The sequence below is a fragment of the Macrotis lagotis genome, chromosome 4, assembly GCF_037893015.1.
Source record: "Macrotis lagotis isolate mMagLag1 chromosome 4, bilby.v1.9.chrom.fasta, whole genome shotgun sequence".
NCBI lineage: Eukaryota > Metazoa > Chordata > Mammalia > Peramelemorphia > Peramelidae > Macrotis > Macrotis lagotis.
This window is the reverse complement of record NC_133661.1, coordinates 245023389-245028382: the sequence shown is the minus strand read 5'-3', so window position 1 is coordinate 245028382 and position 4994 is coordinate 245023389. Positions and strand designations below refer to the sequence as shown.

At 38.5% G+C, this 4994-nt stretch overlaps 1 pseudogene; it reads right to left on the bottom strand.

Moving 5' to 3' along the window:
* Window positions 1–450: 450 nt before the first annotated feature.
* LOC141520354 (replication factor C subunit 5 pseudogene) lies at window positions 451–1675 on the bottom strand (annotated as a pseudogene).
* Between the last annotated feature and the right edge of the window lie 3319 nt (window positions 1676–4994).

Below are 4994 nucleotides of genomic sequence, written 5' to 3'. Positions count from 1 at the left end.
TTTAGGTTTTTTGCAAGTCATTTTGGTTCAGTTGCTTGCTCAAGGTCACACAGCTAGGTAATTATTAAGTGTCTGAGACTGGATTTGAACTCAGATACTCCTGACTCCAGAGCCAATGCTCTATCCACTGAGCCATCTAACTACCCCCTTATATTTTTATTTTGCTAAACATTTTTCAGTTAAACTTTAATCTGGGTTGTCTTCCCCTACCTAAGTTTGACATCTTTGCTATATAGCCTTTCTGAAGTGAACTAGACTGTACCTTTGTTTATTTTTTTTATTTTTTTTACAAGAAAGCACATAAAATTTATTTTCAGCCATAAATTCAATAACATTAAGTTATAAAAATTATAAGTATTATCAAAAATTACATTTGAGATTACATTCTCTGGGGCAGTTCTAGATGGGGCACCCTTGGGAACTGCTCTCCCTCAATCAGAGGCCTTCACTAAACCAGGTATACCACAGACAGACCATGAAATAGACTTTGCTAGTCCCATTCCAAACAGTGCAGCAAATGTAGCACCTGAATGACCTTGAATTCCTTATTACCCAAGTGGGGAAAGACACCGCCTCCACTGGAGCCACTACTTCACCCCAAGAATCAAGCTTTTGTTTCCTAATCATTGCTGGGGGCTCAGAAACTGTTGTTGCTCAGGCTTCTGCTGCAATTAAATCTCTGGTAACTTGAAAAGCAGCAATGAGGGAGCTTAGCTGAATCTTCTCATTTGTGCCAACAGCAAGTCTGTGTTCAATGTCTGCCATTTTGATCAGCAAATGTATTCGAACTGGAGGTGGAAAGTCAACTCGGTGTACAAATAAGTGTATCTCTGTAAGAATATCATGCAATGCCAAACCCTTCAGGGTTTTCAGTTCCATGATATTCCTGTAGGCTGTGGTGAAGTCCTGGTTCAGTATCCAGTCCAGAATGTTGGCAGTGTCAGACTTGAGCGGGTGTCCTGTGCAGGTATACACCGTCTCCTCAGTTACCTTCCCAAATGCCATGTTGGTGCTCTGCAAAATGTTCAGGGCTCTTCACATGTCCCCACTAGACAGGGTGACGAGTGCTTTCATTCCATCTTCACTTATGTCAACCTTCTCTTCTTCTATGAGATGCTCCAGGTGGGGAACCATCAGCTCAGGAGTCAAAGGGCCAAATCGGAATCATGTACATTGAGACTGTAGGGCGGGGATGATCTTTGACAGGTAATTACAGATGAGGCAAAACCTGGTGTTCTCTGTGAACTTCTCAATCACTCTTCTCAAAGCATTCTGAGCATCCTGGGTCATGGCATCTGCTTCATCCAATATCACAAGTTTAAAACCTTTTTTTAAATATTGTCCTTGTGCTGGCAAAGCTCAGGATTGGCCCCCTTACAATATCTATTCCTCGGTCATCAGAAGCATTGAGCTCCAGGACCATAGAGCTGAACTCTTTGTCTTTGTAGAGTTGTTTGGCACAGGCCAGGATGGTGGATGTCTTCCCTGCTCTGCGGGGACCGTAGAGAAGCAGGTGTGGCAGGCAATCTTCACTGATAAATTTTTGGATGGTGCTAAGGATATCCTGGTAAGAGATTAGGTCACTCAGCGTCTGTGGTTGATATTTTTCAACCCAGGGCAGGTTCCTGCTTTTGGCCGCAGGCGGCGGCTGCCTTGGGGCGGCCGGGGCCTCCATGATGGGGCTGCCTGGGGTGGACGGGCATGGCCTCCCTTGCACCGCCTAGACTGTACCTTTGAAGATAAACCAGTCAGTCAATAAATAGCATTTATTAACCATTATAGACCCATATTACCAATTATTGGCCCTGCAGAAGCAAAGAAAGAACAAGAAAAGGAAGGTCAATTGTCCTCTGCTTATACCAAATCGGGGTATTGACTTCTAGGTGCCATATTTTAGGAAAGACAGTAAATACCTCATGGACATCTAATTGGTTGACTGGGAAAGTCACATATCTTCACATATGAAAAAATAGTAAAGAAAAGGAGGAACTCATGGAGACCTTGATAGTTAAGTTTTTACTTGGAGGAGCTCCTCCTTTTATGTGTATTTTCATGTATTCATACATATGTTTGTATCATTTGTGTGTGTGTGTGTGTGTGTGTGTGTGTGTGTGTGCACTCGCTTGCATATCTTAAACACAGGAGCATGTTCTGTTATACAGAAAAGACCTTACTTGAGACAGCTAGGTATAGCAGTGAATAAAGTTCTAGATCTGTAGTTGTGAAGACTTTAATTTGAATATGACCTCAGACATTGGTTGTCTGCCTCAGTTTCCTTAAATATAAAGTGGGGATAATAATATCACCTATTGTGGTAAATTGTGGTGAGGATCAAGTGAAATTAATATCTGTGTGTGTGTGTGTGTGTGTGTGTGTGTGTGTGTGTGTGTGTTTGCAGTCTCAAAGTGTTATATAAATTCTAGCCATTATTAGTAACTGAGTTTCATTGGTCCATATGAAGTATTTTGTGTGATTGTAATGTTTTACTATCATTATTAGTATTATTGGACCAAGAATTTCTATTCCATTTTGGACTTTAGTGGATTGTGTGACACTCTTTGGCTTTTTCCTGTTGATACAGTCTGGAGAAATCAGCCAGAACCTATCCCTGAGAAATGCGTGATTTCCTCATCTGTGTTTGGGTGGAAGGCCAAGTCCTGTTTTTGTGACTATATAAAACTTTTCAAATAGGATTTTTTCTTTTTTCTTCTTTTTATAAGGCTGTGGGATTAAGTGACTTGTCCAAGGTCACACAGTTTTGGAATTATTTAGTGTTTGAGGTTGGATTTGAATTCTGGTCCTCCTGGCTCCAGGATCATACCTCTATCCACTGGGCCACCTCACTGCCCCTTCATCCCCTCCTTTGTAAAGTAATAGGGATGAAATGATTTGCCCAGGGTCATACAATTGTTAAGTGTCTGAGGCTGGATGATTTAAACTCAGGTTCTACTGCTTTCAGAAGGTCTGCTTTATCTACTATGTCAGCTACCTGCTCCTCAAATAAGCATTTGTGGTTGATAGATTCCATCCCTACCTCCAAGGTGCTGGGCTCATGTAATCATCTCTGCCTTTCAACACTATTCTGAGGTCCTCCTATTTTTAACATTTTAAAAATTCTCAGTCTACCAAGACTAAATAAGATGAGCATTTTCCTTTACAAAATAGAATAGAAAATGAGAGTTGTACTCAATCCTGTGAAAGTATATTATATGGGGGCAGCTAGGTGGCATAATGGATAGAGCACTGGCCCTGGAGTCAGGAGGATCTGAGTTCAAATCTGAACTCAAACACTTAATAATTACCTAGCTGTATGGCCTTGGGCAAGCCACTTAACCCCATTGCCTTGCAAAAAATAAAAGAAAGAAAGTATATTATATATGGCTTGCTTTCTTTTTCAAGTACATGATCAATTCAAGATGCTATTTTCAAAGATGCCATGCATGTTGAACTCTTTTCCTTAAATGGGGTCATTGATTCTGTTGCACAGTTTAGATGTTTAAAGAATTCACCATATATTCCCTTTGGTGGTACCTAGAGCCAAGAGTAGTCATAGCTAAAAGTTTGTTGTTTTTTGACTCCTGAGCTCATGGAAAAGCTGAATGACTAAAAGTTGTAAAAGCCTGAGATTACTGTTGACTGAGTCTTAGACTAACCTGAACTGTGATTTCAGATTCTTGGGGAGGTGTGGATCATTTTTGTTTAAGGGAAATGTCCTACCCCTAATACGGAATCCCTGATTAAGTTTTCGTTCTGGCTTGAACATATAAATTGTCTTGTTCTATGGAGATCTGTTTGGGACATGATTAGTTCTGGGGCATCCTGGATTACATGTATTAAGTTCAACCAGGATTTTGCTAACATGCTAATCAGTACTCTTCCTGTGTTACCTGCCCTCCAACAGATAGGGTCAGATTATTTTGAATAAGAGATGCAGAACCTTAGAAGATCTGAGAAATCATTTAGTCCACCTCTATTTTTTTAGAGTTGAACACATGGAGACCTAGAAATCGTAATGATTTGCTTAAGGTCACAGACATTGTAAGTAGTAAAGTCAAGATATGAATTATATACTGAATACTAAACTTTCTCTGCCTTTTAGAAGCTTCACAGAAGAGTGCAATAATTGTTGAAGCCATGGAACATGTTTTATGGAAAAGTATATATTTAGTTAAAAAATGGAATCCAGGATGAAGTATTTAGGGTTGGAATTCCAGGGTTAATAAGCATATAAGAAAAGCATTTAGAAGACTGAGAGACAGAGAAAAGACTGGAAATATAATATGCTAATATGAAATTATTATATATGACTGTGGCTCTGAAAAATATCTTTAGGAGGAGAGAGAGTAAAACTATTATTATATATATAATATATATAATATATATTATATATAATATAGGTCTTTCAGATTTAAAAATTTTTTTTCAAAAGAGTCTACTTGGAATAATGGTAAATCTGAAAGGACTTTTTTTAGGCAATCAAAAGGAAAAAACCTTCCCACTCTCACCCCCAGCCTTCCTACTCATACCTTCCACCCCCACCAAGCATGCACATACATATAACATAGATATATGTAAACATATACATATTTACAAAATGCATATCCATATATTTATACATGCAAAATATATCCATTTTTTTTAATCTAGAACTTTAACCAGTTTAAATTGTACTCCCATTTATATACCAGAATAGAAAGTTTTATACATAAAACTACAAATTTATTATGTAGGACTTTTCTCTTTAAGTAAATTCCAATGTATTTGTTTTTAAAAATAAGCTTTTACTGATGAATTTTGTTTTTATATTACCAGTTTCCCACTGCATTCTTTTCCTTTCCAGATAACCATTTCTTTTCTTTTTTCTTTTTTTTTAGGTTTTTGCAAGGCAAATGGTGTTAAGTGGCTTGCCCAAGGCCACACAGCTAGGTAATTTATTAAGTGTCTGAGGCTGGATTTGAACTCAGGTATTCCTGACTCCAGGGCCAGTGCTTTAT